Source organism: Dermacentor andersoni, chromosome 3 (genome assembly GCF_023375885.2).
Source record: "Dermacentor andersoni chromosome 3, qqDerAnde1_hic_scaffold, whole genome shotgun sequence".
Taxonomy (NCBI): Eukaryota; Metazoa; Arthropoda; class Arachnida; order Ixodida; family Ixodidae; genus Dermacentor; species Dermacentor andersoni.
The window spans coordinates 101,958,028-101,970,783 of record NC_092816.1 but is presented as its reverse complement, the minus strand read 5'-3'; the positions used below and the strand labels follow the sequence as shown (position 1 = coordinate 101,970,783).

Genomic DNA, 12,756 nt, shown 5'->3' with positions numbered 1-12,756 from the left:
CTGACGTCAAATTTGCGTAACCGCCGACGCAAGCATCGGGCGGTGACACGCAGCGTGGCCTCAACAGCCTAAAAAACGCTCTCTTAGTTTACAGGAGGCCACTTTGATTTCAGAACGTATAACATTTCCTGCTTTGAGTGGCTTTTCGTTTTTAATTGGCTGCCAGGAGGTGAGGCGCACGCTCAAGTTGAGAGGGTTGCAATGGGGCCGAGCCAGCGCACTAAATATAGATAACCGGATGAACAGGGTGGTTCCGGCGTCTGCGATTGGTTCGCATTCCCTTAGGTAGCTTGCGGTGGCTTGTATAAAATCGCGGCGGCGTGCAACGGAAGGCTAACAATGCCGCTAAAACGAATCCTCAGCAAGGAAAAGTTGGCAGAGCGAGGTTGCAAACGTGCCGAAAGTGCTCGAAAATGTTACGCGGCCACGCAGAAAGCTTTATTATGCGCAAAGAAACCTGTGCTGTCAGGCAGGTGCGAGTAGCAAGTGCCTGAGCAATCGGGGGCAGCCATCTTTTATTCCTTTCGGAACGGGGCAGCGAGCGGCTATTCAGAAAAAAATTCGCTTTTTTCGACATATTACTGCATCCTTAACGCGTACACGTCACTTTAACGCGGTGAGTTTTCGCGGTTTTGTGGTGTCGCGGGACAGGCAGGAGAAGTGGGTGCAGCCCGCAAACTTTTGACCAATTGTCGAGGGCTAATGGCGAAAAGGCGTCGAATGAGAAATAACTCTTTTTCTTTTGTTCAGTCCAATCATGCATAATCTGTGTGTACACGTCAATGATGAGCTATCACGGTTTTCGTGACGTCGCGTGACAGACAGGTGGAGTGCGGGTGGTCCAAAAACGTTTTTGACCAATCGCGAAGGGCTGATTGCAGAATTGGAATAGAAAAGTTTGGAATACCTTTACGTTATAGCGTCCCAACAACAGCTCCGAAGCTACAGATGAGGACTCGCGCAGTTCGGTCAAGCCAAAGATGAGCGAGTGGAAACAAGAAGTGAATCGTTCTCGTGCTGCCGGCCGGGAGTGGGAGACCGTTGCCAGCATGAAAAAAATGCAGGTGCGAGAAACGGTGGAACAGCAAGAACCGGTGGGCTCCGTTTCATCGACACAAGGGTGTCGTATAACGTGACGCGTCAATGACGAAATGGTCTCCAAGTGCTTGTCTACGGAGAGCGGAACGCTGGGAAGATGCTTATGGTGCTCCGCACTGCAAAGTGGAGATGAGAACCTGTCTATCGGTCAAAAAACGATGCCACTTTCCAGAACGTCATTGCGGAAGTAGCCGTGGCAAATTATATCTGGAGCGCACCCGAAGCCCTCGTAGTCCTGTACGCAGAGATCAAGAATATTTTGCAGAAGGGCTGTGACCCTGAAGTAGTGGCCCACCATTTCAAGCGCTACCTGCCGGCCTGGCGGATGAAATCTCAGCACACCACTTCCTAATTAGGGTGCGTCCCAGAAACAAATGCTAACGAGAAAAGCACCTAAGAGCACTGCAGGATCTGGAACAAGAGCTTGGAGCAGGTGTCCCCGGAGTTGGGAGCTCAAGTGGAGTTTGTACGGCCAGCTTGGAAGACACACGAATGTGGTGGAAATAGGATAAAGCTCGGATACAGAACAGAGGAGGCGGTAGAAATAGGATACAGCTCACGGCGTAGGTTTCGCGCTTTTTTAGGTTTACGCCTACAAGGCAGAGGGTATCTAGAGCAGTCGAGGAAAAAGAATCCCGCCATCCCGATTATGGCAGCTCTTGAGCAACCAATTCTCCACATGTCAAGGCAGCAGCGATCTCGCCAGCGAAGCTGGCGCTCCCCAAGGCGCGTCTGAAGTCGCAACGGAAAGGTGGCGTTCACTTCCATGGGCAAGTCACTTGCGCGGAATGCCGTGGTCGTGCACTACCTCAACATAAACGGGGACAGGAGGCAAGCCAACTTGGAAGAATTTTTCAGGATTCTCGATGAAGAGGGCTTGTCTCTATATATTGTAGCTGAGACATACTTACGTTAACCTCGAGCGATCTCCGATTCACTCAACGTTGAGTTGGGCAGGCTGCAACCAAGAATGTTTGGCCCGAAAGTGCGGCGCAGTCAGTTTTATGCACCGCAACGAATACCACTGAAATCAACTAGCCTATGAGGGCTCAAGCCACGTCTGGATGAGGCGGCACATCCGCAAGGTGCCAGCAATTGCGTGTGTGGTGTATATGGGAGCGTCTGTTGACCAGCGAGATGCGAACATGCAGGCAGTACAGCGCATCAAAGAGGATATTGGGCGTTCCAATCCTGAAAAGCGAATTCTACTCTTTGGGGACTTCAAAAGCCACATTAAAAACGTGGATGGTTACACTGACTTCAACGAAGAACTGGCCCAAACAATTGTGGATGACCATTCGCTGTGTATTGACGACAACCCAGGAGAGTTCCCTGGGGTGTTCACTTGGTCTGCGCAAAGTGGCCGTACGCGTATTGAGATGCGCTGCCATCCGAAGGTCTAAATGCTAGGCTATGGAGCTTCAATTTATATGTGAAGGGGGTATACTGCATTGAAAGCGATCACAACCACCTAAGATGGGATTTCGCCGCGTCACCTTGGTGCAGGCGAGTGTGAGCGAAAGGCGTACGGGCCCATAAAGCCCCCGAGTCTTGGCGTTCGAAACAGGGGCGCGAGAATTTGAAAGCAGTCATCGATGCGAAGGAGAAGTCACAAGCTCGAAGCCAACAGTAAGGTGTGAAAGGCAGCAATTAAAGAAGAGGACATAACAGTTTTAGCTGTTCACTTCATGACCCACCTGCACAATATGTGCCGTGTTTTTACATGGGTAAAAGATTATTCATCACGCATCGGCAAATGTTTATTCCAATTTATCCTGCACGAAACAGGTTACTACTTACAGCGCATATATCACCGGCCCCTTCGCTACGCCAGAACAAACATACACGAAGAACTATTATTGGATGGTGCGATATGATTCGCAAACGATTGGTTTCTGATCAATAAAACAGCACCATTCTGAAGCAATATAACGATGCCAGTGCTTAAACGAAAGGAAAAGTAGGAATTCAAAGTAAAACGTATGTATTTCCACTTGAACGCAGAGGGCGCCATGTATGTAGGTGAAGTAGTAGGTTGACATCCATAGCTTGCTGTGTCAATATGACTCTCTTGAACAATTACTTGGCGAAAACCGCTGGAAAATAGACACTTATGGCTTTTTACTTCCTTGAATTTTGAAATACCTGAGCACCCTGAAGTACTGCAAGTTGTATGTTTCGCAGAAAACACCGTTCTAGCAACAACCTAAAATAATGAAGGGGTAAACTAGAGGGTTCTGCTTACTACTACACCCGTTATCAAAACTACTGGTGTAAGAAGGGTATTTCGAAATACAATTCACTCTCGAAAGAGTTATTTTCCTTAATGCGTGGAGATTCCTTTATCATGCTTGTGATCCGCACGTTCTAGTGCCACAAGTTTGGGTTGAGTGTGTCTTTTCCTGGTGAAAACGTTTCTAACAAGGTCACTCGCTTTCTACTTGTGGTTGGTCGCTCAAGAAAAGAACCATTCCTCGCAAAAACAATGCAACTACCACCTAAACCGATTCGCCTAGTGCATGGGATCCACAACTTTATTTTTCTGGTGTGGCATGAACTGCACTCGTTTTTTTTTTTCTCACAGCATGTGTGATGCAATGTGTAGCGCTATTTGAGTTGGTCTTCTTTATTGTGAGTGCATTTTTGTCGAAAGTTCGACGGGCGCATATCTCAAAACCGGTGGCTTTCTTGAAAATTTGTTCTATATGGATATACTTTGCAAGCTCTCTGGCAACAACTCGTAAATTGCAAGATTCACTATTGAATAAATAGTGAAACCCCAAGAAAAAATGAATAAGTATGTAATCGTGAGCTTATATTTCTCGTGTACGTGATGTTCACCTGTTCAAGCAATCCACTTCAGCGATTACTTAAGTTGTTTGCCACGGGCAATTTCTAGAGAATGTTTATAGTAAAAAGCACCCGCTTGCCAATTATCAGGGGAACGGCTCGTCGGTTGCGATGCCCCGATGTCGTAAGCACATCGCTTACGAAGTAGATAAGCAAATCAGAGTTAGAAGTAGTAGAAATAGTTATGATACTTCTATTGATATGGTCGTAAAGGAACATGGGCACGCTCAGTCTGTCCCCAACGAAATGTTTCCTCTGGGCTCAGGTTCTCCTTGTTCGGCTACAGCCTCCGATTTAATTTGCTATGCAATCACATCATAGGCTACTGCCTGGGACGCCATAGCATAGGGTAACTTTTTTCGAGCGGGAATGGTGAATTCACGAAAGGCGAGGATTTGTCTTGTTAGCATTTATTTCTGTTGATACAGCAATATTATGCTTACACATCGTGACCAAGCCCAATGCTGCTTTGCTTTGTTGGTCTAACAAGTACCGGTGCACTTAGCATGAGAAGGCCGGTAGCCACTGGTTGGATAGCATAGTGAAATATCATCGCCTACTCCACTAGTGTTCTTTCTTTCACGTCACCACCTCCAAGTTATTCTTGATGTTCTTGCTTCCGGGACCCGCCATCTTCAATCCACCTCCTGAAAAACAGCTTCTCGAGCACTCCGGTCGGCGCCTCGCATGTGATGAAGACCACGAATGACAGCAGGATACTCCAGACGAATACGGCAAAGAAGAGCGTCATCTGCAGAGAATTTTGCGAGGTTTTGCGCCACACATTAGGTACACCTATTTGAGAGTTGTGGTTTTCCTTTCTCAGAATACACTGCGTAAACATTTGATACAGTTAATGTGCACAGCCATACAAGAGCACAATATGATAGCACTGAATGGGCCTGATTTCTCTGGTGTGGCCTAAAGCCCCTCCATCCACGTGCAGCAGCCGTATTTGCTAAGTAGCACCAACCTTCAATGTGCGCCGCTGTCTCCTGATCCGTCGATCATACAAGTTCCGCTTCCGCAATTGCCGCTTCTTGGTATTTCATTTCCGGTTGTCCCGCTTCCGGGATTTCCAGTTCCTGAATTTTCGCTTGCAGCGCACACACTCCAAACTCTTAAAACGGTTGCAGCCTTTGGGGTGTATATTTGCCCTACAGAAATAATCGTCATCTGCCTTGCTTGCGTTGTTTTTCTTAAAGAATGACCAACCCTTCCCCTACCAGAATAAGGAGGTAAGCGAAGCTTGTCCTTCGTGGACCTGACCTTCGTCACGTTTACGTAACCCACAGGTAGCCGGTGCCGTATTGCTTGCGCCTCCCGCTGCCTCAGCTCGAAATCCACTTTTTTGTTGCTGTCATATTGGCTGGACTCGGGTGGCTCTAACGGCTAGATCAGCGCACCGACGGCGAGCTCTTTCACGGGCGAGTTCTCGCCGCCGCTCGTCGAAGGCGGCCCCTTTCTCGCAGAAACGCACAACACGTGGCCTTTTCGTCCGTTTTTCGAAGCTGAACGGATAGAAAACGAAGCCAGCGGGAGGCTTCGCACGCAAATCCCTTTACTGACTTTTCCCTCCCGAGCGGATGCGAAGCGGCACTGATTGGTGGAGCGCGTAGTGTGAGGGCGTGAATATGCAGCTGAAACCCTTGCTTATGACTCAAGCTCCGGAGCCAGCGCCGATGTCAACTGACCAAACGACTCTTTCCCGCAGCTGCTCTGTTCTGGGAAAAACGGTTTTATTTTTATTTTTTTCGTGACCACGACAACGCCGCTGAAGCTTGCGAGCCCCAACAAGCTTCGCTTCAAAACTAGCCGCTCGCTAATTTCATGTCGTGAATGCTGTGTCATGTTTATAACGCGTACGCCGTTCGTGACTTGCAAGTACCGGGCTCGCAACGTTACAGAAAGGAAATGCGGGCAAGACAGATGACGATTATTGTTGTGGGACAAGATAAGCCCTAAAGGGTGTACATATTTTTAATAGTGATCTATGCAGCAGTAACGTCGCTTCGGGCTAAAAGCAGAAACTGTGACTACGTAAGTTCCGCTTGACGCTGGAAGCTGAGTAGATGAGCGAGGCAGGAGTGCGAAGTAGGTTGGTGGTACGTGTTATAAATCGTGACTTACAGCGCAAACATAGACGGAGGACGACAAAAAGGACGACGTAGACAAGCGCTGTCTTCCAACTGATTCCAACTGTCTTCCAAATGTCTTCCAACTTTCTTCCAACTGAGTCACGATTTATAACATGGAATTCCAACTAGCCCGTAGTCAGACCTTGCTTCGGTGGTACGTGACCTGGTGGGCGAGAACGTGTGCGCAGTGGCATTACCCAGGTCAAGCCCGGGCCAGTGGCTCTATGCTCTGTCCATGTCCGCACCTCGCCATGAATGATCTGGCCCGGTAGGACGCCGAAAAAACTTTGGCGTGCATGCCTTAAAAAGTGATAGCTTAGGTGGTATATCAAAAGACGTTGTAATACCACTGAAGTAACAATAAACTATTGCAATGAGATTGCAATGTTATGCATGAGATTTTGGTTTTTTCCAAAACGTATATTTCAGCGTGGAAGTTGTCTCCATGCAGTACTTCCGGCACAGCACTTTCTGCGGCAATTATAGAATACCTGTACCCTATTCACATATATCGTGCCCTTTGTTTCCAATGTGATAAGACGTGCTAAGACGTATAATCCGAATGAGCATTCCTCCTGAGAGTAAATACCTTTTACTTTAAATTGCATTTCGCAACCCTAGCCGTTAAACGCGGATGAAGAAAAGAGGTTGTTTTGTACCACGATGAACCAAATCACGGCTGTGTTCTAAAGGCTGAAACTGTTGACCATTCTTGTGTAGACTGCAAAGACATGGTGTTCTTTTTGAATATCATAGAAAGCCCACTTAGATATTATATAGCTAAACGTCATATTTTATGTTTTCTGCCATTTAAAGGGTGTGGCAGTTCTCAACAGCAGCTACCAGTACTCACTGTCAGAAAAGTCGCTTAATGTACGCAAAAAAGCTTTGGCTCAAAAAGCGGTAAAATAACGGAATAAAAGCGTAGGGTAATTAATACAGTACTTTTGACAACCGCCACCCGAGTCCCTCCTTCTGTTCTCGGCTTATCGCATCATGCAGTTATCTCACTTGTGTGATGTGTGCCTTTTAAAATTGTATAATTCACGTATTAAACATGGCATATAATCATTATTCATCAGAGTGCAACTTAACGCCATCATTCACTGCTAGCCTATAAGACATGACGAATACTGATATGTGCCGTGCTCACGAACACATTATGGTTTAAAAACTCTGAAATATACACTGCCCTCTTTACTAAAGAGGTTTGGATTATGTCACACCTTAATCCACGAAATGTCCCACAATTCGCCTAAAACATTTTCATGATATTTTTGGCGGGCATTGCCTTGCTGATACTATATTGTTACTTTGTATTAAAACATGAGGTTCAATATTATTGTATTCCCTTTATTTTGTGCCAGTATTACATTATGCAAAATTTTTATCATTGTGTTGTTTTGTAAAAGATATTTCGCTTGTGTCCGTACCAATTGTTTAGTGCTGACCACAGTAGCGATGTATGCAATGATGAAAGTGAGCACCGTCAAGCAGCTACACGTATAGTGGCCTTTTCTCCACTTCACCGCAGGCATCTATATCCAATTAGATGTTAGCGACTGAGATTCAGACTCACTCGCAATACAATAATTGTATGGAAAGCGGTAACATAGTGCATTCGAAAAAGCGGTAACAGTCAAATTGCATAAAAAGCTGCTTCTAGTATCTGTTTTTTGAAAAAAGGAATTTGTTTTTGTGGAGACAAAAAAGCATACCTTTCTAATTTTGCTTGCTGAAAACATTTAGAGGCACTTTATTTCAACCAGCCCTTCAGCTTCGTACAGAATGCCTTGGGTGTCTGCAGAATGCTCGTGCGTGCTGAAAAGCACCTCCCACCCCCATCAAGGAATGAGTCCGGGACCGGCGGAAAACGCTTTACTAGGCCAGGCCTGGGATTTCAGGGAAGCCCGGGCCTGTGCAGTGGCTTAGGCAGTACATCACTTGCGCTGACTAGCTAGACCGCCGAAATCATCTCAGCGACCGATCATGTTTGAAACAGGTTTATTTTATCTACTTCATCAAAACTGGCGGCATTCGTCAGGCCCTGGCGGGAGTAGCTATATACAATAAAGTAACGCAGTAGATATGTGAAAATAAAGGCTTAACTTCCGCTTTCAATTTCAACAGCGCACCCACAGAATCGTGCCCATTGCGTTCAAGGTCAAAGTTTAGCTGACCCCCACTGTGAATCTCAGTGCCAACAATATCCGTACAGGGCTGAACGCGGAGAAGGAAAAGTGGACAGAGAAATAGAAAACGAAAGTTATGTCACTTGCAAAGACGAACCGAGTACCGCAACCCTCAGGTTCCCAAAAAAAAAAAAAAAAAAAAACTGGAATTCTCACATAATGCCTATGGCCCGGTGCTTTCGGTATTATTTACTGCGCAATCTGGCGGAAATTTTCGTTATTTACCACTGCCAAATGGGATGAATGTATATATATATATATATATATATATATATATATATATATATATATATATATATATATATATATATATATATATATATATATATATATATATACCTTATTTCCAACATTACACGCTGACATAATACGTAAATAAACGGTTGCAGAAACCATCTAAGATTATTTCCAATGGAAGAAACTGGCTTATGCCGGGTCCGCAAAACTGAATATGGGCAGTCTAGCAATACTTTTGCAGTGTCCTGCCGAAGTCGCTACCTGTGTTTAGGATGGCGCCGCACATTGTCGTCGATATTTGTTGCTAGACGGCAGGACAGCGGCAAGACGACGGCGATGTGATGGCCAATAAATGACTACGACTGACAAGAGAACAGCACGGCGAAGATGGAATTATGAGCTAGGCGGCATGACGACAACGGGATGGCGGTAGCGTGAAGACGATTTCATGACAACAGATTTCATTAGTTCTTTCAGCTATTCGAAATACCGACCTCGACATTATGTCGCCTATGTGCCACTTTAGTAACAGTCAGCCACTTTACTTGGCCACCTTATTTACCACCGAAGAAAACATCGACCACCTGCTGTGCCACTGTCCAAGATATGCCCTAGAGAGACAAGAACTTGCCAAAGCTTTCGAAAAACTGGACAATCGGCCGTTTTCTGTGCAGGTGCTGCTGGAACACCGCCCCCATCGCTGTGGCTGTGGCGGCGCCTACAGCCAGCTTTATTTTTCTAGCTGGGCAGCTTCCATGTGGACTAGGGCACAGTGTGGCATGGCGCGGTGTGGTGTGTGTGTGTGTCGGGGGGGGGGGGGTGTACCGTTGCGAACATGCACTTAACCCATTTTACGATTGTGGCTCGTATCATGTCCAACCAACATGCTTTGCCGGTTGCTGTTTCATGCTTACATTTACTCTCGATTAAGGGTGAGCCAGCAATTTTTCCTGCAGGGATGTGGACGGCTTACTCCGTTGCTGCGCCACCAAACACAAGTTCACTACTGCCTATCAACCGCAGGCGAATAGTCTTACTGAGCGCTTTAATCGGAATAATAAGGATATGCTTTCAGAATATATCTTTCTGACGACCAATGTTGCTGGGACAATGCGCTTGCCTGCGAAAAATTGGCGTACAATTCCGTGCGCCCCGACAAAATGGGGTAGTCACCAATGGACCCATTGTACGGCTGCGATCCAATATTCTCCTTCGACAGCGTCCTGCACATGAGTCAAGATTCTGAGTTCGAATACGACCACCACGTCATTGCCCGTGCCGAACAAGCACGTCAAGTGGTTCATCGTCGCCATGCTATTTCGTAGAAAAACCTGAATAGCACCGATGTAAGTAGCCACCATTACGCCAACTTCCTTCCAGAGGAGCGTCTCCTTCCAGAATTTCTGGCCCACCACATCGACCTATCGAAAAAGGCGCTGTCATGCTCAGTCGGACCTTACCGTGTGTTCTGCCCGGTGACAGACGTAACCTACGAAATCTCTCTTGTAGCGACTGCCACTTTCTGTTGCAAACCAACCAGTGACGTCGTTTCTGTTGGCCAGTTTAAACGCCACCTCTCTTCGTTCATATAGAGCGTACCGGAACGGTGATTCCGTTCCGGAGGCACATATTTTACAGTGGTACACGCAAGGTGCAAGGAGAGCACCAAAATGGGCCTGAAGACGAAGACGTTATTCACCTGCTCGCACACGCGTACTCCCTTACATAACCTGTAAAGAGATTCACCTGTTGCCTTACTCTTTTGCCACAATATGTACTCACAGAAAAAGAACAAGAAATGCAAGTTTAACTGCGAGAACCAAGTTCAGAATTCTCAATTCTAGATGAAACCATCTTCTGGAAAAAATGCGGTGTAGTATTGTGGGTATTTTTATCGGTGTTAAACTGCGAATGCTAAGCGCCCTAATTATACGTAACTGAGCTGTCTGTATGTGCGTCCGGACGTCTGTTTGTCTGTGTGCATGCGCGTGTTTGCGTGTGTTCCATGTGTCAGTATGTGCGAATGCGTGTTTGTGGGCGTGTGCGCACGTGCACGTGAAGTTGAATGCTGTGGCATTTTTAATGCGTCATCCCTGCATGTTCTTTCACTTGTTCGATATATTCTCACACAAACAACGTGTGACATCGGAAGAGTAAAGTAACTCTTACACTTCATGGAGGCTTTCTTGAGAGACGAGGCTGATAACCGCAATTTACTATTACAGCTTGAAATTTCTTTTGCGCTTTGCGCTTGATCTGCAGTGTTAAAAACAACAACATTTCCATCAGTAGGTTTTTCTAATTGGTTTCGAGCAGAAGTAGGCTCGGGTAGCCGTGACAAGAGCTCATAAAAAAGCACAAATCTTTTACCATAGTCTGTTTACAGTGAGCCTGTGTGCTTATGGTGATATTTGTCTTGTCGACTGTATTTCCTGTTGGCCATCTGCTAGTTGCCAAGCGTGTCTGGCATGTGCAATAAAAGGAGGCAATCAAAACTTTTAATGCCAGAAATTTGCTTCTGCACGTAGAGAGCACCACTTATATACATTTCATCAATGTTCTGGCCGACAAAATTTCTAAGTAAGCTACAGCAGAACACATAGTGTTTTTTTTTAAGAACGCTTGTAAGTACTGCTTACAGTGTGAGGAACTATATATATGATAAGTTAGTTTGACAATTTTTGAAGTAAAACTGAGATTACAGGTTCATTATCCTCGATATAGAGCAGCATTTTTCTAAATTGAAGCACAATAGGAAATTTACAAAGCGCAGCCTACCTGATTAAATGCCGACCAGTAGACTCGTTCTCTCGATGAGTGCAGCATAAGTTGGAGAAACGGCCAGTGAATCAGGTAGATGCCGTACGAAAGCCTGCTCAATGGGACAAATGCTTTCCAGGACAAGAAGGTGTTCAAGGTTCCTAAAGAGAAGCAGGCTTTGTTTCAGCTTCGGTCATGTGCACAAAGTACGAACCCAAAATGCCGCTGCCTTTCAAAAAAGATCGCATCTACGCAGCACTTGCAATCACCATAGAGTTTCCGGCTGGCGCTAGTTTTTCTAACACATAACAAATAGGCACCAGGGCAACCTTACCACCTCGGCCAGTAGCACACATCAGTATGACCCAGGTGAGCCTGAAAGACCACAGTATCCTGTCGAAGAACGCCACAAACAGCTCCGCGCCTTCCGACGTGGGATTCTGGCTTGAGTACCAGATGAACTTCACAAAAACGCAGAAGAGGCCGCAACAAACAGACGCACACCAGCCAGCCAGCTGAAGAGCCTGAAATGTATTAAGATGGTCGGAAAACTCAGCCGCAGTTAACAGCCGCGCACTAAGCAGCGCGCGAATCGTTGCAGCACGAAACGGCCACGTACCGTCGACGCGCGTCGAGCTGGTCGTCCTTAGCGCGCCAACGTGTGGACGCACTAACCTCCTGCGCGAAATTAACGCGACAGCTTGAAGGGACCCGTGTTGCAGAGAATCAGGCGTCACCCTCTCGCGTCCAGATTGGACTGTCTTTGAACGAAAAAAATCACTCCGAACCACGCAAGCCCCCTGTGTAGCGCAAGGACGCTACTGAGCTAACTGAATTTCTGCAAATAGACTCTCTATAAAAATCGTAAAGTAGGACTTCTGTGCAACCAACAGACGTGGTAGCGTCCGACTGTAATTTAACTGCACGCGAAAACCTAATTTTGGTACACAGAAACTCAAACAAACCCATTTTCCAGAGTTGTTTCCATTCATAGAGCGGCGCGCAGAGCTTGGTTACTTGCAACAACACCATCCAGATGGCGCCCATCTCCGCACATTCGCGGCCTACGCAAGAGGCTGCGTTTCTACCAAAAAGCTCGCCTACTTGCATAGCATTCGCCGTAAGCGTTTCCCGGTAAACATCGCGGTTACATAAGCTGCAGTTACCGGGAAGCGGGAGAAGCAGTCACGGATCTTTGAATGTCATCGCGTTCTACACTTAAAGGCGAAGCTTAAGCGTCCACCATTCTTCTTTTTTTTGTCAGTCAGCATGAAAGGGGTGGTTGCTATTGTTGTTTCCTATCGGGGATGGTCAATACTTATATTTGCATAACTTCGTCTTTGTGGCTTCAAACGGCTTCGTGAACTCATCATTTTTATCAAAGTAACGGTTCATAAACATTTGAAAAAACCCAACTAAAACTGTCAACAGGCAAGATTTGAACACGTTATGTCTGGTACAGAAGAAGCCTGGTATAGAGA

The 12,756-nt window shown here is 46.3% G+C and overlaps 1 long non-coding RNA gene across 1 annotated transcript; it reads right to left on the bottom strand.

Annotated features, from left to right (window-relative positions):
• Window positions 1-4,355: 4,355 nt before the first annotated feature.
• LOC129387153 (uncharacterized) lies at window positions 4,356-12,019 on the bottom strand. The gene is made up of 3 exons (XR_008614441.1): window positions 11,951-12,019; window positions 11,294-11,799; window positions 4,356-4,699 (listed from the first exon to the last, which is right to left on the bottom strand). It is a non-coding gene; the product is annotated as an uncharacterized lncRNA (long non-coding RNA).
• Between the last annotated feature and the right edge of the window lie 737 nt (window positions 12,020-12,756).